Raw genomic sequence first — 21,839 nt, forward strand, 5'->3', positions numbered from 1 at the left:
GTCAGGAAAGTATACTTCCATGTGATGGTATGAGATCTGTGAGGTGATGATTAGGTTGTTAGGAGGAGTCTAATTTCTTGTTGGTGATGCCCAATTTGTGGATTGAGTCGCGATTGGATCTTCTGTCGTGATGCTCTAGCCTTCCTATGCGATGTTCTGGTTTTTTTTTTTATTGGATTTGGGGGCTTTAGGGTATTGGTGGAGAATGCTTTTGTTCTTTTCCTTCTTGCTTTCGAATCTGTGGAAGTAGATCGTTGGATTTTGATTTGGGGGCTTTTGTCAAGATGGAAACCCATAAAGATTAGGTTTGATCTAAGCAACAATGATTCCTCTTCGATACTTTGACTTTTCATTTATTCCCTTTGTATTGATCTTGAATACATGCACTCGAGCATTGACACTCTGAATGGATGCTTGATATCCTTTGATCGTGAGTAAAATTTTTTTAGAAGTAGCCATGACAGGCACTTGGATCCACACTCGTGTCAGATAATCACACCCGATCCGAATATCATTTCCTTCCTTAATAAATGCTGATTATACCAAAAATTCCTTCAAAGGGGTTTCACGATGTTGTGGTGATTATTGTTATCTTTCATCATGTGCAAATTCCATGGCATAGGTGCAACATATGAAAACTAATGATGCTTGGTGTAGCATGGAATGATAATTGCAATTGTACAGTTCTGTGCACTACATTGTCTGATGTTACAAGGCTGCAGCTAGATATTGTTCATGCTATGGCTAGGTAAACCCCTTTCAGTTGGCTATGCTATAGTTTGCTGTGAGTCTGTACCCATGATTACAGTTTGTTGCACACTGGATCGCTGAACAATCTACTGTTGTTGAACCTTGTATTCGATGATAGATTTCAACATGCAAGACTCACCTCACTATGGCTAAACTAGGCTTGAATTCTCATCAACGACACATGAGAATCACATGTATATGGAATATGGATTGTGCACAAATATGGACCATAAGACTCCACGCTCTTTTTAGTATAACATTGCTTTTCCTATCAGCCATAATGCTATCTTTGTGTGATGGCTAACAAAACAAATTGCAATCTCACACCATGGTATTAAAAAGCAAATGCTTGGGCAACGTTGAGCCGCCTAGATGGTGTTTGAAGAGGACTAAATAGTGACATATGAGATATGTGATCTGTATGTGCAGTTAAAACCTTATTCAGTTCATCTAAACTAAATACTTGTTTTTTTGTTTGTTGATTTGTCAAAGTTGGTATGGTGTAGTCAATATTAACTTGAGCGTGGCATGGATTTCAACAAGCCTAGGATTTTTTTAGTGTGTATGATCCTTATGTGGCCATAAGGTTTATGCAGTTGCATAAGCAGCCTAGGCAATGGCTTTCTAAATCTGCGGTTACCTGTTAACTTATATTAATTGGATTGAATATTAGTTTAGAAAATGAAAGAACCTTGTTTGAAGTTCTGGCGATTCATTTTTTAAATTCTAATTTTTTTTATACTAATATCTGAGCGTGTCATATGTCGCATTGGATGGTTATGCAGATAATTGGCATCCTATGGTATATTGTTGGAAAGCTGAAGCTAAAGCAAATTTTTCAGCCTCCCATTATTGCCTCAGTGAGTATTTGATTTGAAAATTGTCTTTTTGAAGTTCTAATTTCCAATTCCTTGTCCTTGTCACTTGTTATTAAATACTTTATATTTAAAACACTCTCTGGGGCTTCTTGTCTCATGGACATTGGGATCTTAATTTATTTATGCTTTTAGAGTGAAGAGCAATGATGTTGGCATGCCTAGTATAATGAACATTTTTTGTGTTGAGATAAAAATGTGAACTTCATATTTGTTTGATTTTCTATAATGAATGTATTAGTTTAACCGGTCAAGATCAAGTATCATCTCATTGACTCTTCCTAATTTCCTTCCTCTGTTATTTTTATGAATTCTTTGATTATGAAGAAATACAAACTTGCCCATTTCTCATATTGAAATTTTAATTTTTTCCAGATTTTATTCTCTTGTGAAATGAATCAGTGTTTCATTTTGTCAATACCGCGATGACTACTTTTTCATTGGCAACATCCCTCTAAACCAAAATTTTAGTTTAGCAAAGCAAACTCCCAACCTTTACAAACTCTAATAAGTTAAAACCCCTGCCTTCACTAGAGTTTTATAATGAAACTTTGAGTACATTTGGCAAAAGGGCAAACTTTTGGGGGGTAACATGAAATTCTCTGAATTTTTTGCGGTGGTTATTTGAATTATTGTATTGTTACCTTCTGTTAATGATTGTCTTTAACATGTTATGCAGAAGCAATATTTTGCATGATTACTTTAATGATGTTTTATATGGGATTAGGTATTACTAATGTTTTATATGGAATTAGGCTTTGGCTATCATCATTGGTGCTATACCATTTTTGAAGAACTTCATCTTGACTGATGATGCCCCGCTATTCTTCTTCACTGACAGCTGCCTTATTCTTGGGTATTGATCTGTTTCCTTCTTTGTCTTTGCCAATTTTCTCATGTTACTGAAATTTAGAACCTTTTCATTTAGTAACACGCAAATGGAGTCTTAAAACAGAAAATAGTTACCTTGTTAAGGTTGAAAAAGTATGAAGATTTCTATGAATGATGCTAAGTATGAACTGTTTAAGAAATGTCAAGTTGCAATCACATTCTTCTATGGTAAATTTAGATTAGAGAATTAAGATAACTTATTGGCCATCCATTTCTGTAACTATTCTAATTGCACTATAGTGAGCTAATAAGATGAGTCTGATATCTGATGTCTGGTTAGTGGTTAATGATAGTTATTGCATAATTTTTTTGACATTTAAGGACCTCTGTTTTGGAGTTTTGTCTGGTTAATGACTTGGTTATTTGCATAACCTTTTAACACTCAAGGACCTCTATTTTTTGTATTTACATTCAAAGCAAAAAATATTTTAAGACCTGAAGGATTGTCTATATTTTGATTTCCAGGGAAGCGATGATCCCATGTATTTTGCTTGCTCTGGGTGGAAATCTTGTGGATGGTATGTAATCTTCCATTTCTTATGTAACATTTCTTCAAACACATATTGATATCCTATGTCTGACAGCCTAAAGTTCTTTTGCTGGTAGAAGTTGAACAAGTACATTTAGTGATGCTTGATGAAATAGTTGACATAAAAACTATCCATTGGGTTTCCATCTTGAATCTAGAATATCCAGAATGTTACATGCTATATGGAACTTTGTTGTGTTCCAGGCTTTGGCCCAGGCAGTAAAAGACTTGGTTTACGAACAACTGCTGCTATCATATTTGGAAGATTGGTTTTGGTTCCTCCTATAGGACTTGGAATAATCACCATTGCTGACAAGCTTGGACTTTTTCCCAGGGGCGACAAAATGTTCAAATTTGTCCTGATCTTTGTCATCATCATCTTTATACCATTTATTCTGGGGAAATGACTTAACTTGCAATCATATGCTATTTACCTCAGGGAAAAGATAATGACCATACCCAGAAAGGAGAAGAAAAGAGAAGCTAGGAGGGAGGAGAAAGCACAGGGTGTTTAGAAAGCATATATAAACTCTGCATAATACCTCATGGAAAAGGCTGCAGTTCTCGATATGGTGTTTAGAAGATACACAGGGTATTTAGAAGATGCACAGGTAGAGAAGATTTGATCCAACAAAACAAGATATTTTGGACTTCATATATATGTGTGATATATTGTTATGGGTACTATTTAGTTTTGTAAACTTTTGTGATGTTTGGATGTTGATGTTTGGTACTTTAATGATGTTTGGATGATGATGTTTGGTACTTTAATGAAATTTGCACTAGATGATGATGTTTGGATCGGATTGTAGGTTTTTGATCAATGATATTTTGTAGATATATTATTTAAATAAAATAATGGTTATTAAATGATGGAAAAAATTTAGTTTTTTATTTATTGTCAAAATATTGTATATTGTACCCAAAGACATCAGTTTAAATATGTGAAACTGTTGTCAATGGCATTAAAAGACAATAGTGAAAAATCATTGTCAAACTGATGTTAAATAACATTGTTGGCTAAAAAGACAACGGTTTTTAACCATTGTCAAACCGTTGTCATTGGCTAAAAAGACAACGGTTTTTAGTCGTTGTCGTAGACAGTTCAAAACTGTTGTTGAAGAGCCTATTATTAAAGGCATACGTTCAAAGACAACGGTGAACAACTGTTGTCAATGAGAAGACAACGGGTTTTTACCGTTGTAAAATTGTTGTCTGTTTTCAAAGACAATGGTTAAAAACTGTTGTCTTTGTCTTCAAAGACAACGGATAAAAACTGTTGTCTTTGAGCACCCCCTTTAACAACACAGCCTTTAACAACAGTCCGAAAGAGGCTACGACAACGGTGAAAAACCGTTGTTGTAAGTCTTTTTTCTTGTAGTGGTACTTCATTGTCGATAAAATCGTAAAATGAAGTAGCCACAGGCTATAGTTCACTGGAGTCGATTTGCATGCTCTCGAATGCGCTCTTGAACAACACGTTGACGGAGCTTCCGGTATCCACGAAAACTTTGGCCATATGACTATTGGCGATGATGACCTTGATTATTAGGACATCGTCGTGAGGGAGCTCCAGCCCCTCCAAGTCTTGTGACCCAAAGCTGATGACGGGCCCTGCTCCTTGCTCCTTGCTACACCCTACAACGTGTATCTCCAAGCGTCGTTCATGTGACTTTCGAGCCCTAGTGGAGTCTCCATCTGTGGGTCCTCCTGAAATCATACCGATCTCACGGATGGTCGCGTTTCCCTTGTTCTCCTCTTCCCGGACTTCCCCTGGCTCCTGGTTGCGGCCAGGCTGCTGATTTCCTTGTCCCGCATTGTCGGGCAAGGGTCTTCCAAATTGACCTGCCCCAGGTTGTTGGCTGGCTAGCATCCTCTGCTACGTCCTAGGCGCGATCTCTGGTGGAGGCAGGCCCAGGTCAGCTGCGTGCCAAGAATCTCAAGAGAACTAGAAGCAATCACTTGTGGCATGGGTGTGAGACTGGTAGTAAGTGTTGTAATGTGGTCCCCCACGATCTAGGCCTTGGGGCTTGAACAACTGCCACACGTTGGGTCAGCCTGGGATCCTGACCGGGAGGGAAGGGCGACCAGGCATCCCAGGCACATGGAAAAGGCTAAGCGGGTGGTTGGGGCGGCCTCTTGTCTGGCTTGATGGTGGGAGTGGGTGCCTTATCTGCTTTGCATCGAGCAGCCTAAGCCTCCTCCACATTGATATAACTGGTTGTCTTCCCTAGCATCTCGTCGAAGTTCTTCATGGGATCTAGGATGAGATCTCGGAAGAACTCCCCCTCTACTAGTCCATGAGAGAAGGTGCTCATCAGTATTTCCGAGGTAGCGGACGGGACGTCCTGGGCCACCTGGTTGAAGTGCTTGATATAACTTCGCAAGGGCTCGACCGACCCTTTCTTAAGAGCGAAGAGACAATGGTCTGTCTTCTGGTACTTCCTGCTTCTGGCGAAGTGGCGCAAGAAGACAGTCTTGAAATCATGAAAAGAGGTGATGGATCCGTTTGGCAATCAATCGAACCATTTCTGTGCTGAGCCAGATAGAGTATTCAAGAATACTCGACACTTAATAACATCGTTGTATTTATGTAACAGTGCAGCGTTCTTGAACTTGCAGAGATGATCCTCGGGATCTTTACTTCCATCGTATTCTCCAATGGCTAGGGGCTTGTACACCTTCGGTAGCTTCTCCTCTAGTACCCTTAGAGAGAAGGGCACCTTCTCATCGGATTCTCCTCGGGGCTCCTCCTTGAGGACTATAGCTTTCTGCCATAGAGGCATGTGGTTGCTCTTTCTTTTATAACAGTCTGAGCCCTTATGGTAGTAGTCCGGGACTGGTTCCCCGTAGAAGGCCGGGGGGAACTCCTCGGGTTGCTTCCTCTTAGATCCTCTGTCTGAAACATGAGTCAGGTCCTTGGAAATGGCAGACATTTTGTATGGTCACGAGGCAATGGTTTGTTTTTCGGAAGTCGCTCATCTCTTAGCTTCCTTGAATAGCTCATACTCCCCTGCCGTCATGGTCACATTGACTCGTCCAGTCTCCTCCATCTTCACGCTCCAGAACAGGTGAAGAAAGTTCCCATAGACGGTGCCAAATTGATCTTGTCTGAAATCTGAGTCAAATGAAGGGCGAGTGAGTTGTTGCTGTCGTTGACGGAGGGGCGACTGAGACACCTTTCTCGTATGCGCTTCTGAAAATGGACTCCCACATGGCGTTGATGGACGACGATAATTGAGTCGACGGTACCCGTGCTCTATGCACACTCAGACAAGCACACGGGCATTAGAGGGCAGAAACTAGGGAAAAACTCCCCAGAAAAGACCCTCTGATGCTCAAGTTAGGTACTTTTTCCCCAAAGGAACGGTGTACGAGGAGAAAGAAAGTAGAAGATAAGTACAAATGTGCGAGAGAGCGTACCTGCATGAGGGAGAGGACCTCTGCTTTTATATGATAGTGCGTACCTTCTGGAGCCTGACTGATGTCAGAGAATGTCGGGTGTCAGGACTTGTTGGGTGATGGAGGACACGTGGCATCCTCCTATAGACTGAAGGAAGGTTCCATTCGCAAGTGGCTATAGAGTGTTGGAATATTCTATAACATTTAGCAGCTATTCTCTGACAGACGGTTACGATTCTATGACCTTGTTGTCATGTAGCGCCTTTTGTCTCGATCAGGCATGAGTAGGGCATCTTGGGAAGATCAGTCGGGTACAACACCTGGCCTAAACCTTGGGAGGCTGGGAGCCATGGAGAGATCGTCTAAGAGGTGACTGGGAGTTAGCTGATCGGAAGTTATCCGACCGAGATTTTTAGCTTATTGAGAGCACTAGGCCTAAGTCCAACCAGGTCGTAAGAGCTCAACTCGTCAAATCCAGGTCAGGTATCACCTCGACTGTCTACCCAGGTGTCTCAGATCTGGAGTTCCAGTCTGTGAGAGCCCGACCGGAAATCAGGTTGCTGACATCATCACCCGGTCTTACTTTCTCTTTCCATACATGTTGATTGTCATGTCCCTTTGACTTTTGATTGCCACATCCCCTGACTTTTGACTATCACGTCCCCTTGACTTCTGACTGTCATGCTCCTTGACTTCTGACTGCCACGTCCCCTTGACTTCTGACTGCCCAATTTTATCGGACCCCACCATTATGCATTGTATCATCGCTGTATTGGTGCAGCAGCGCTGCGTTCCAAAATTTTCTAAGATGATCCTCCGGGTCCTTGCTACCATTATACTCCCCAATAGCTAGGGGCTTGTACCCCTTCGGTAGCTTCTCCTCGAGTACCCTTAGAGAGAAGTGTTAGAGTGTATACTAAAAGCCTAGCTTTTGTATAAACATTTATTTAGAAATAAAGAATCACAGTGGTCAATATCTACATTTATTTGTTAAATGTAATTTTTTTAATTAATTTATATAGTAGACAACATGGTGTGTGGTGTCACACATAGAAGATCATGTTGTCGGTTCTTTATAAATTATAAACAGTTGCTCGCGACTAAGATGGAAAAGGAACAAATCGTTGAAGTAGTCGTAGTGTAATTAAGTATTAGTTTATCTTAACTAATAGTTGCTCACGACGTCCAAGGCGAGGCGAGGAATACGGCAGAAGATCTCGAGGTCATTAGTTTACAAAGTGTAGGTATAATTAGCAATTGTTTTCCGCATCATGCTAGTTATTTCTTTTTGTAAGAATTCCAAACACAAGAGGCATTAGATCTAGTATTTCGAATTAGTTTTTCGAATTTGTGTTTTCTTTGTTTTCAAATTTGTGATTCGATTGTTCTTTTGGTGAACCTAGAGTTATTTAAGGAAATTAAATATTAGCTTTCCTTAAAAGGCTTTGTCTAGGCGGTGGTGGTTGCTCCCATATCCAAGAAGGCCATGTGCCTCGCCATGCAGTCCTGGAAGCCAATTTTAGAAATTAATATTTAATGGAATTAATAACATAGGTGAATTTGAATCAATAGTGTTAAGTTCCGCTTGCGATTCAAATCTAAACCATTAAGAACAGATAAGTTAAATTTGGAATCAATGATGTTATGTTCCGTCTGCGATTCTTAATTTAACTTTTAAAGAACACAATAGGTTATTTAAGGAAAGGTTCGACACTTGTACAAAAATTTTTGTACAGTGGAACCGGTACGTTTTCCTAGGACTAGCCAACAAGAAGGGCACTTGCTCCTCAGACTCCCCTCGGGGCTCCTCCCTGAGGACTATAGCTTTCCCTTTCTTTGAATCTCTCGGCGGGGAGCTTTCCGTGATGGAGGCCTGTGGTTGCTCCTTCTTATTATAACAGTCCAGGCCCTTGTGGTAATAATCTGGGTCAGACTCTCGATAGAAGACTTGAGGGAAATCCTCAGGCTGTTTTCTCTTAGACCCCCTATCTGAGATGCGAGTTAGGTCCTTGGAAATTGCAGGCATCTTGTACGACCGTGAAGAAGTGGTCTATTTTTTGGAAGTCGCACGCCTCCTGGCCTCCTTGAACAGTTCATACTCCCCTACGGTCATGGTGACGTTGATTCTTCCGATATCCTCCATATTCACGTTACAGAACAGGTGAAGGAGATTTCTATAGACGGCGTCAAATTCATCCTGTCCAGAATCTGAATCAGACGAAGACCGGCTGAGATGGCGTCGGTGTTGACAGAGAGATGACTAAGACACACCCAGCATATGAGTAACAGGAAAAGGACCCTCCCTGTGATGGAAGGACGAAGATGTTGGTTGCTACTCGGAAAACCTAATGGTTCCACTGTACAAAATTTTATACAAAGGTCTGAATATTTTCCTAGCTACCATGTGTTCTTTTAAATTAAACTTGGATCGCCTGCGGAACTTAACACGTTTGATCCAAAATTTAATCTATTTGTTCTTTTAGGTTTTGACTTGGATCTCCTGTGGAACTTAACACATTTGATCCAAATCACCTAAGTTATTAATTCCATTAAATATTAATTTCCATAATTGGTTCCCAGTACTGACGTGGCAAGGCACATGGCCTTTTTGGATATGGGAGCAACCACCACCGACTAGACAAAACCTTTTAAGGAAAGCTAATATTTAATTTCCTAAAATAACTTTAGGTCAACCGAAAAGAACAATCAAATCACAAGGAAAAGAAAAAACAAAAGAACACTACATCAAAAGCAAATTCGAAACACTAAAATCGTATGCCTCTTGTATTTGGTATTATTTCTAAAAATAACTAGCATGATGCGGAAAGGAAAAATACTAGTTATACCTTCTAGAAAAAACCTCTTGATCTTCTACCGTATTCCTCTTCTAACCTCGGACGTTGTGTGGGCAACGATCTTCCGAGATGAGAAACCACCAAAGCACCTTCTTCTCCTCCTTGTAAGATTCGGCCAACTCAAGTGCACCTCCAAGGATGAAGAGAAAACACCACCAATGCTCCAAGGGATATAAGCTTTCTCTCCTTCTTCTCCAAGATTGTATCCGGCCACAACTTGATCTCCAAAAGGAAGAAGAGGTTCGGCCACAACAAGGAGAAGAGAAAGCTTGAAGGGGCCGGCCACACCAAGGAAGAAAAGAGGGAGAAGAATAATAGAAGTTGTGTCTCATGAAGACACCCCAACCCCTTCTTTTATATTCCTTGGCTTTGGCAAATAAGGAAATTTAATTATAATAAAATTTCCTTAACTTTCCTTACAACAATTAATTAAGAAAAATTAAATAAAATTTCCTAATTAATTGTATGTGGCCGGCCACCTCATGGAGAGCAAATAAGATAATTTTTAATCAACAATTAAAAATTCCTTATTTGTCTTCGGAAATTTTAAAAAATAAAATTTCCCTTTAAAATCCCTTCATGGTTGATAAAAAGAAATTTCTATAATTTTAATTTTTCAACATGTGAATAATTTACAAAGAGAAAAAATAAAATATCTTTCCAATCTACAAATAAGGAAAGAGATCTAATCTCTTTCTTTAATCTTTTGTAGATCATTTTAAGAGAGACATTTTAATTTTAATTCTCTCCAATAAATTATATCTTCCACATAAGAAAAATTAAAAATTAAAATTATTTTTAATTTAATAGGGGCCGGCCACCTAAGCTTGGGTTCAAGCTAGGGCCGGCCACCCATGAACCAAGGCTTGGCCGACCCTAGCTTGAACCACAAGCTAGCTTGGTCGGCCCCCTTATCATAGGTATGAAGGTGGGTATAGGTGGGTATAGTACTCTATAAATAAGAGGCTACGATAGGGACCGAGAGGAGGAATTGGTTTTGGTCTCCCGATAAAATTAAGCATCCCGTGTTCGCCCCGAACACACAACTTAATTTTATCAATAATAATTCATTCCACTAGAGAACTATTATTGAACTACCGCACCAATCCCAAATTACATTTTTGGGTTCCTTCTTATTATGAGTGTGTTAGTCTCCCTGTGTTTAAGATGTCAGATGTCCACTAATTAAGTGAGTTACTGACAACTCATTTAATTAATATCTTAATCCAAGAATAGTACCACTCAACCTTATCGTCATGTCGGACTAAGTCCACCTGCAGGGTTTAACATGACAATCTTTATGAACTCATCTTGGGGACATTATCAACCTAGATTACTAGGACACAGTTTCCTTCTATAATCAACAACACACACTATAAGTGATATCATTTCCCAACCTATCGGGCTTATTGATTTATCGAACTAAATCTCACCCATTGATAAATTAAAGAAATAAATATCAAATATATGCGCTTGTTATTATATTAGTATTAAGAGCATACACTTCCATAATAACTGAGGTCTTTGTTCCTTTATAAAGTCAGTATAAAAGAAACGACCTCTAATGGTCCTACTCAATACACTCTAAGTGTACTAGTGTAATTATATAGTTAAGATAAACTAATTCCTAATTACACTACGACCTTCCAATGGTTTGTTCCTTTCCATTTTGGTGTGACGCCCCGGATAATTCCCTATCGGAAGAAATTTTGACATCATCTCCCCTGTACGGCGGACAATATGAAACTTTCTACATATAAATATAACTCAACCAAATGCGTCTGGAATAATAACAGTAAATAAATACAAAACACAGACATTCCACACAATTTAATAATCAATGATACTAATGACTAAAAATCCACCCTACTCAACTACACTCATTTCACAATTCCGACAATAAGATCAATGGGAAGGGCCTTAGTGAAAGGATCTGCCAGGTTATCCGCTGATGCAATCTTGGCGATGACAACTTCTCCTCGCTTCACGATATCTGGTATCAGGTGGTACTTGCGCTCTATATGTTTACTTGCCTTATGGGCTCGTGGTTTCTTCGAGTTTGCAACTGCACCGCTATTATCACAATAAATTGTGATGATTTTGGACAAACCAGGAATTACATCTAAGTTCATTAGAAAGTTCCTGAGCCATACTGCTTCTTTAGCTGCCTCAGAGGCTTCTACATACTCAGCTTCCATGGTTGAGTCTGAAACGCATTTCTGCTTAACACTCCTCCATGCAATGGCTCCACCTCCCAAAGTAAACACATAGCCTGATGTAGACTTACTGTTGTCCCTATCTGATTGGAAACTGAATCCGTGTAATCCACAGGGAGCAAATCGTCTGCTTGGTATACTAGCATATAATCTTTAGTCTTTCTCAGGTACTTTAATATATGCTTTACCGCAGTCCAATGTCCTTGTCCAGGGTTACTCTGATATCCGCTGACTATGCCCACGGCAAAACAGATATCAGGTCTCGTACATAGCATTGCATACATAAGGCTTCCTACAGCCGAAGCATAAGGAACTGCTTTCATGTCTTCTATCTCCTTTGATGTTTTTGGAGACATCTCTTTAGATAGAGCTATTCCATGCCTAAAAGGTAAAAAAACCTTTCTTGGAATCCTACATGCTAAAATGAGCAAGGACTGTATCTATATATGAAGCTTGGGACAGACACAACATTCTTTTCTTGCGATCCCTTATAACTTTGATCCCAAGAATGTGTGCACAATCTCCTAAGTCCTTCTTATCAAATTGTTTGGACAATCATACCCTTACATCTAATAATATCTTGACATTGTTGCCAATTAACAAGATATCATCTACGTATAGTACAAGAAATACCACCACGTTTCCGTTACACTTCTTGTATACACAAGACTCATCCGGACACTGAATAAATCCATATGACTGGATTACATCATTAAACCAGATGTTCCAAGACCTTGAAGCTTGCTTTAGTCCTTAAATGGACTGATTGAGCTTGCACACTAGATGCTCTTTGCCTTTTTTAATAAACCCTTCTGGTTGCTTCATATGGATGTTCTCTTCAAGACTTCCATTAAGGAAAGCTGTCTTGACATCCATTTGCCAAATCTCATAGTCCATATGAGCAGCAATGGATAAGAGTATCCGGATAGACTTAAGCATGACTACTAGTGAAAATGTCTCCTCATAGTCGATTCTCTCTTTCTGAGTGTACCCTTTCGCAACAAGCCTAGCTTTGAAGGTTTCTGTTGGGACCGATATGCCCGCTAGAGGGGGGTGAATAGCATCTCACCCAAATCGTCACTTCCTACGCTTGTTAGTGCACAGCGGAAACAAAAATACTAACAAACAAAAGCAAAGCTAACCCTAGAAAACAATAAACAAGAAACAAACCCAATGACACGTTGTTTAACGTGGTTAGGAGATGAAGCTCCTACTCCACGGCTGTCCGTAAAGTGGACGATCCTGATCTGTCGGTGGATGACTCCCCGGAAAACCTCCGGCTAGCTCGTGTAGCTCCTTGTGGGTGGAGAAACCTCGCCACAAACTCTCACCAAGAACACTTGGACACAAGAAACCTCGAGCACTTTGGTGACTACTAATTAGGCTTTAACCAAGTCTAATTTCGTCACCTTGGCCGGCCATACCAAGCTCCTTCTTATAGAGCTTGGAACAAATCAGAACCTGATTTGCCCGTTACCAGTCGACTGGTCCTTGCACCAGTCGACTGGTGCCAGCCCAACGGCTATCTCAACGGCTCTGCTACAGTGCATCAGTCGACTGCTACAGTCACCATTCGACTGCTATAGTGCTGCTACAGTAAACCCTAATTCTAAGATTTTGCCTCGAGTACATTCACTCAACACTCGTTCTCGCCCGACCAACCTAGACCTAGCCTTCTAGCCTCCTCCATCAGCCTTGCGTCCCTCGGATGCCTCCCCATCCTTCATGTCTTGCCTTCTGGAGCTTCCATCAGCCTTGTCATTGTTGTCGGGTCTTCCTTTGCCAAGAGGTCGCGCCTCCGGGACTTCATCCATTGCCAACTCACACTTGGACTTACGTTGCCAAGACTACATGCTTGGACTTACACCGCCAAGACTCATCCTTGGACTTTCCTCCTTTGCCAACATCACACTTGGACTTACGTTGCCAAGACTACATGCTTGGACTTTCACCGCCAAGACTCACCCTTGGACTTTCCTTGTTGTATCTGTATCCTGCACACTCACAATGCATATCAAATACAACAATAAACCTAACTTAAACCTTTGCCCAAACATCAAAACTTAGGGCACCTAGATTGCTCCAACAATCTCCCCCTTTTTGATGTTTGGCAACCTGTTTAAGTTAGGAAAACATAAATGCAATACATATGCAAATAAATATGCAAATCAACTCATGCATAAATAATGGAACCTAAATCCCTAGGCTCCCCCTTCACCTAAGCTCCCCCTTGAGCTAGGATTTCCCGTAAAGGTAAACTTCTCCCCCTTTGCCTAAACAATCACTCCCCCTTCACCTAAGCTCTCCCTCGAGTTAGGATTTCTTGAAAAGGTGTATAGGTTTCCCACTTAAACCTAGACTTCTCCCCCTTTGCCATACATCAAAAAGAGCTCCAACAATATCCCAATTGTTGAAAATATGTCATCCAAATTGACCCTAAACTCATGTATTTATCCCCCATGAATCTCATACATTTAAACGAGTTGACACGGTCAAGAACAACGTTGAAAAACATTTTTAGGCTGGTAGCAGTCAACTGAACTAGGTACCAGTCGACTGCCCCCTTCGACAGAACCTTACAGAAGCATTCTGTGGTCGAAATCTACTGTTACCAGTCGACTAGTATCGAAAAAATAAGCTTACAGAGACATTCTGTGCTCAAAAACACTGTTACCAGTTGACTGGTATCTGCACCAGTCGACTGGTACCATATTTCTACAAAAATCAGCCTTTTTAGGCCAACTTCAGAAATACACCAGAAATTCCCTAGACCTCCAAAAATCCCCAAATTTTGTGGAGAGGTCTATTGTACCCTTGTCTACTTGGGAAAAATATATATATAAATATATTTATCACAGATCCCAAGATTGACACAAAATTCAAAACTAGCTAAATAGTTTAATTGAATATTGACCTAAAGTCCTAGTTTTGGCTTCCTCTTGATGTATCTGCCCATACTAAATCACAATACTTCCCTAGCATGGGTTTATATGACATCTATACATCAAAAACTAATTTTTATGCAATATAACCCCTAATGTCATATTTTCATGCATGAAACACATCCCAATTGTGCCAACCCACTAGGTTAGAGACTTAAGTCTGTCTCCTAACCACTTGGCACATTTGATAACCCATATATCATGGGTCCCAAAAGCTCTTCCTATCCTTAGGAATCTTAACCTTAGTCACCTCCCTTGGTGACTCATCCACTATGACTAGGCCACTTCGATGCACCTCGGGTGACACTTGGCCTACCAAACTCACATTCTTAACCTTAGACACCTTGTCTTTGATTAATTTCTTCTTGTCCTTAATCTTGGACACCTCATCCTTTCTATAATTATATGCTACCCTAGCATATTCCTTCTTATTGACCTTGGATGACTCTCTCTTGTCCTTGGTAACACCTCTCATACCAATATCATGTGCTACCTTAACACTTGACCTCCTTTTGGTCTTGGAAAAGATTTTTATGTTTTAAAGGAGTAACTCCCCCTAAAAACATGATTAAACTTCTATCATTGCACCAACAATGACTTGGGGTTCCTAAATAATTAGGAAAACCAAAACTTAAAGTTTTGAGGTTAAAAATTCAATAATGAAACTAACCTCAACCGAAACTTCACTTTGGTTTTTCTTAACCAAACCATACTTGTTTTCATCATGAAAACTCATGTAGACATTATTTAGAATATACTTTATCAAGGAAAAATAGTTTTCTATGAAAATACTTCCTATTTTCAAAGATTGACACAAATTTGAAAACTCTTGAAAACTTCAATGTTTTCTCCTAATTTGTATCTAACTTTTCAATGATGATTACTATCAAAAGATCATTTTCACCAAGGTTTTTCAAAAGTATTTTGAAATCATTTTCAAAACCAATATCCAACCACGTTCTTTGGGCTCAATGCACATGACTTGTACATTAGCTTTCCCAATGATTGGAAGACACATAATTATGTGCTTTGATGAACCTAAAACTCAACAAGATGCACTAGATCAACATCTTGAGTTTTGTTCACCATCTTAACATCTCACTTGTATCTAACGTGTATTAAAACATATACAAGTCACCTTATAGTTCTTTGTGAGATGTATATTTGGTCTTGCCCTAAACTAAGGGATCATGCATCTCTATCTAGGCATTGTAAAAATCATGATCATCTATCTAGGATGTCACTTGATATGATCCCTCTTGTTGGAACACTTCCATACATAATAAAGGCCTTTTGTCCTTAATTACAAGGAAATTGACATACTGCATGATGATTAATGACATGGTATTTTTGTATTTTTCATAATAAAATGTGAATGCTAAATATGATGTCATGGCATATGATGGGCAAACAATCATGACAAGTTAGCATAAATAAAATGTACCTAGATAATCTATCTAAGTATCCTTAATTCTTAGCTATACCTTAAAATTAAATCCTACATTGCCCAATTTCATCAAGAAAGTGCCAAACCTAATTTTGACATTTTTTTTCCTTTCTAAATTTGTGCCATTTTTAAATTAAACAAATTCCTCAAAGTATGACACATTTTATTCTTTCAAAGAGTATATGAAATCAAATTAAGGCTTAGATTCACCTTTAACCTTCTAAGAAAATGCCAAAACCCCCAACTTGGCATTTCTTATCCTTTTCCAAATGTGTCAATTTAAATTAGATTTAACTCCTCAAATTTTGACACATTTTTGCTCTTCAAGGCTTTAAGCACATTTGATTAAAGTATGGGTTTTCTCTTAATTCCTTAAGAAAGTATCAAAATTCTAACTTGATTTTTCTTATACTTTTCTTAAGTGTGTCAAGTTAGATTAAGTTCAACTCTTCAAATTTTGACACATATATTACTCTCTCAAAGAGTAACCCAATAACCTTTTTCTTTTTTAAAGGTTAACAATAATCTTGAAAATGCTCTCAAGTGTCAACTTTACAAAGGTTGGGTTAACTACATTTCCAATTGGAGTTGACACTCTCTAACCTATCTAGGGTGTAGAGAATATGCTCCTAGGAACCCAAAACCTATTGGTGCTCCTTGGATGCTCTAGGTACTCACTAGGGATGACTTCCATAGATACCTTCCTAAGGACCTTTCTAGGCTTCTTAGAAGCCTTGGTCACTTCCACTAGGTCACTTCTAGGGCTAACTCCCCTTGTAATCTTATTTGTGACTTTGTTTGGCCTTTTTGGAGCCTTAGTCACCTTTACTAAGTCAACTCTAGGGATGACCTCCCTTGTGACCTTCTTTGTGACATTATTAGACTTCTTAGAAGTCTTAGTCACATTGGTCTTTGCAAAAGTACTCTTAGGGACAACTTCCCTTGTACTTTTAGCTTGACCACTAAACATAGGGTTGGTCCCATAACTATATGGAACCCTATGAAAGGAAGTCACATCCTTCTTGGCTTTAGGTTTGTATCCCAAACCTATATAGCCATTGGATGGCTCTTGTCTAGCTTTTCCTAGGTTATGCTCATTTTGACCCCTAAGAATATTTTCCATTCTTGTTAGGGTTCTTTCTAAATTATCAAGTCTTGACCTCAAGACTTGGTTTTCCGTCATTGAATCCATAGACTTGGATTTTTCTTGACCCCTATGAGCATTTCTATATTTAGGCATATATCTATAATCCTTAGAGTTATTGCCTAAATTGTTATTTACCTTCCGAGCCTTAGGTGTGATAAATCTAGCATGAGGAGGGATATATTTATCCTTAGATTTATCATGCATTCTATTTTCATGATAAATAGCATTATAACGATTTAAATTTGAACTAGCATTCAAGTTAGGGTTTACCTCCCTTACCCTTGAAGCTCTCTTCTTCTCCCACTTCTTCAAGTGCACCAATTTCTTGAGCTCTCCTCTCCTTGGGCACTTTGTGTGGTAGTGACCCCACTCACCACATGTAAAGCACCTAATGTGCTTCTTCTCCTCCTTCTTCTTCTTCCTACAACTCACATTAGTTTCTAAATTAACTTTAGTGAGTTTAGGGTTTACCTCCTTTACCTTCTTGAGTGAAGGACACCTACTCTTGTAGTGCCCCATCTTACCACACTCAAAGCATTTGATGTGGTCCTTTGTGCTCTTCTTGGTAGTTGAGGTGGAGGGTTGAGCTTCCAAAATCTCCTCTTCCTTGGATTGCTCTTCTTCCTCTTCACTTGAAGATGTCGTTGATTCCACTTCTTCCTCCCTTGAAGATGTGGATGATACCTCCTCATCTTCCTTCTCCTCCTCGGATGTTGACTTTATGTCAACATCGGATTGGTCCTTCTCTTCTTGGACTAATGAGCCCTTCTCCTTGGACTCCTCTACTCCTTGGAATTGTGACGGGTCTTCATGATAGGAAATGATCTTTTTCCAAAGATCACATGCACTTGTGCATTCACCTACACTCACAATGATATTAGAAGGTAGTAAATTATGCAAAATTCTCGTTACCTCCTTGTCCGCCTCCGATTGCTCCCTTTGTTCCTCGGTCCAATGTCGAGGTCGGAGGGGCTTCCCCTTTTTGTTCGTAGGAGCTTCAAATGGGTCACTCAAGACAACCCATTGGTTCCAATCCATTTGGAACCATGTCTCCAACCGCTTTCTCCAATACTTGAAGTCTTCTTTGTCATACGGAGGTGGAATTCGGATATCCCATCCGAGCGGTCCTTCGGACTCCATCTTCTTCTTCCTCTAGCTTCTTGCTCTCTTGGCGGTTAGTCCGTAGAAGAGCGCCCTCGCTCTGATACCACTTGTTGGGACCGATATGCCCGCTAGAGGGGGGGTGAATAACGTCTCACCCAAATCGTCGCTTCCTACGCTTGTTAGTGCACAGCGGAAACAAAAATACTAACAAACAAAAGCAAAGCTAACCCTAGAAAACAATAAGCAAGAAACAAACCCAATGACACGTTGTTTAATGTGGTTCGGAGATGAAGCTCCTACTCCATGGCTGTCCGTAAGGTGGACGATCCCGATTCGTCGGTGGATGACTCCCCAGAAAACCTCCGGCTAGCTCGTGTAGCTCCTTGTGGGTGGAGAAACCTCGCCACAAACTCTCACCAAGAACACTTGGACACAAGAAACCTCGAGCACTTTGGTGACTACTAATTAGGCTTTAACCAAGTCTAATTTCGTCACCTTGGCCGGCCATACTAAGCTCCTTCTTATAGAGCTTGGAACAAATCAGAACCTGATTTGCCCGTTACCAGTCGACTGGTCCTTGCACTAGTCGACTAGTGCCAGCCCAACGACTATCTCAACGGCTCTGCTACAGTGCATCAGTCGACTGCTACAGTCACCCGTCGACTGCTACAGTACTGCTACAGTAAACCCTAATTCTAAGATTTTGCCTCGAGTACATTCACTCAACACTCGTTCTCGCCCGACCAACCTAGACCTAGCCTTCTAGCCTCCTCCATCAGCCTTGCGTCCCTCGGATGCCTCCCCATCCTTCACGTCTTGCCTTCTGGAGCTTCCATCAGCCTTGTCATTGTTGTCGGGTCTTCCTTTGCCAAGAGGTCGCGCCTCCGGGACTTCATCCATTACCAACTCACACTTGGACTTACGTTGCCAAGATTACATGCTTGGACTTACACCGCCAAGACTCATCCTTGGACTTTCCTCCTTTGCCAAGATCACACTTGGACTTACGTTGCCAAGACTACATGCTTGGACTTTCACCGCCAAGACTCACCCTTGGACTTTCCTTGTTGTACCTGTATCATGCACACTCACAATGCATATCAAATACAACAATAAACCTAACTTAAACCTTTGCCCAAACATCAAAACTTAGGGCACCTAGATTGCTCCAACAGTTTCTACCTTCCCGTCTGTCCCTCTTTTTCTTTTGTAGATCCACTTGCATCCAACGGCTTTTACACCATTAGGTGGTTCTACAAGCTCCCAGACCTTATTAGAGTACATAGACTCTATTTCAGAATTCATTGCCTTTTGCCAAGATGCTGCATCTATATCTTGGAGTGCTTCGTCATATGTTCGGGGATCAGGTTCATGTTTACCCGGGATCAAGTCCGAAGACTCTCCCAAAAACATGAATCTTTCAGGCTGCCTTATAACCCTCCCACTACGACAAGGCACTGTCTGTGGTTGTGTATCATGTGTGACACGTGTTGCAGTCTCTTGTGGTACTTCATCTTGTACTGTTGGTACTGAAGTAGACGTGTCATCTCTAAGTTCTTCTAAAACAACTTTGCTACTGGACTTGTGATCCATTATATAGTCTTTTTCTAAAAACTGGGCATTGATGCTAACAATGACCTTCTGGTCTTTAGGACTATAAAATAAACCACCTTTCGTTCCTCTGGGATACCCCATAAACACGCGAACTTCTGTACGAGATTCTAACTTATCAGCATCTGGTTTCAGCACATGTGCTGGACTACCCCAAATCCGAATATGTCTTAGACTGGGCTTTCGCCCATTTCACAATTCTGTGGGAGTAGAAGAAACTGATTTAGAAGGTACTAAGTTCAGAATGTACATTGCTGTTTCCAGAGCGTATCCCCAAAACGAATTTGGTAATTCTGAATAACTCATCATCGATCTAACTATTTCCATAAGAGTCATATTCCTTCGTTCTGCCACACCATTCTGTTGGGGTGTACCAGGTGCAGACAGTTGGGATTGAATCCCGACCTCTGCTAAGTAATTCATAAACTCTCCTAAGAGGTATTCGCCGCCACAATCAGACCGTAGTGTCTTGATACTTTTACCTAGTCGTTTCTCCACATCAGCCTTGTACTCTTTGAACTTATCAAAGCACTCGAACTTGCGACGCATTAGGTAAATGTATCCGTATCTTAAATAATCGTCTATAAAAGAGACGAAATATTCAAAACCTCCTCTTGCCTGGACAGACATAGGACCACACAAATCAGAATGAACCAATTCTAACACTTCTTTGGCTCTATACCCCTTGGCCTTAAAAGGCCTCTTGGTCATTTTATCTTCTAAGCAAGATTCACAAATTGGAAAATTTTCCAACTCTAATGAACCCAGAAGTCCATCGGCTATAAGCCTCTAAATCCTACTTAAGTTAATATGACCAAACCTTAGATGCCAAAGATATGCTTGGTTCATTTCTGAAGGTTCTTTTCTCTTATTTGAGTTAGAAGTTGAGTTATAAATTTTCATGTTTTGCTTTGTGGGAGAAATTGGATTTAAAGTATACAAATTACCAACTAATGCACCAGAATAGATAATCACTTTATTTCTCTTAATAATTACATCATTATTAAAAGAAACTGAATATCTGTCCAAAAATAGTTTAGAAACTGAAATTAAATTCTTTCTAAAACTGGGTACATAAAGATAATTTCTTAAAACCAAATTTCTATTTCTATTAAAAGATAAGTAGACATCTCCCACTGCAACAGCCGCCACCTTAGTAGCATTGCCCATGTAGACAGTAATCTCTCCTTCAGTTAGTCGTCGGGTTTCCTGAAACCCCTGCAAGGAATTGCAGACATGATCAGTGTCTCCTGTATCTACACACCAGGTGCTGGTAGATAACACCGCTAAACATGTTTCAACAACTAGAGCATGAGATATACCTTTGTTGTTCTGATTCCTACGAGGACAGTCCGCCTTCCAATGCCCTGACTGCTTGCAGATGAAGCACTTGCCCTTCGGCTTCTTCATTCTAGCTTTAGGTCCTGTACTCTGAGATTTATTCACTTTCTTTGCTGAACCAACTTGTTTCTTCTTCTTCTTTCCTTTCAGTTTAGAAGTAGAACCATTTTCAGCATAGTGAATATGAGAATTGTGACGAAACAATCCTTCTGCTGCCTGAAGTTCTGTCAGTAGTTCCACCAATGAATATACCCTTTTGTTCATATTGTAATTCAGGCGAAATTGCTCAAAACTTCTAGGTAGTGTTTGGAGGATCATATCGATCTGGGTTTCCCCATCAATTTCTCCTCCAAGGATCTGTATTTCGTTCAGATAAGCCATCATCTTTAGGATATGATTCCTCACAGGAGTACCCTCTTGCATGGTGGCTGCCATTATCTTTCTCATGACTTTTTGTCTAGAAGCCCGATCCTAATGACCAAAGAGTTCCTTGAGATTGTTCATAATATCATAAGCTGTTGGTAAATCTTGATGCTGATGTTGCAATACATTTGACATTGAAGCCAAAATGTAACACCGCGTCATCTCATCTGTTTTTACTCATTTCCTATGATATTCAATCTCCTCTTGGGTAGATTCACCAGTGCATCAGGACAAGGCTCAGTCAGTACAAACTTATAGCTTTCAGCAGTAAGAACAATGTCTAGGTTCCTTTTCCAATCTATGTAG

The 21,839-nt window shown here is 40.1% G+C and overlaps 1 long non-coding RNA gene across 1 annotated transcript; it reads left to right on the forward strand.

Annotated features, from left to right (window-relative positions):
• The first annotated feature begins 574 nt into the window (after positions 1-574).
• Positions 575-3,035, forward strand: LOC122010391. The gene is made up of 4 exons (XR_006119868.1): positions 575-748; positions 1,536-1,610; positions 2,381-2,481; positions 2,982-3,035. It is a non-coding gene; the product is annotated as an uncharacterized LOC122010391 (long non-coding RNA).
• The last annotated feature ends 18,804 nt before the right edge of the window (positions 3,036-21,839 follow it).

Source organism: Zingiber officinale, chromosome 1A (genome assembly GCF_018446385.1).
Source record: "Zingiber officinale cultivar Zhangliang chromosome 1A, Zo_v1.1, whole genome shotgun sequence".
Lineage (NCBI taxonomy): Eukaryota > Viridiplantae > Streptophyta > Magnoliopsida > Zingiberales > Zingiberaceae > Zingiber > Zingiber officinale.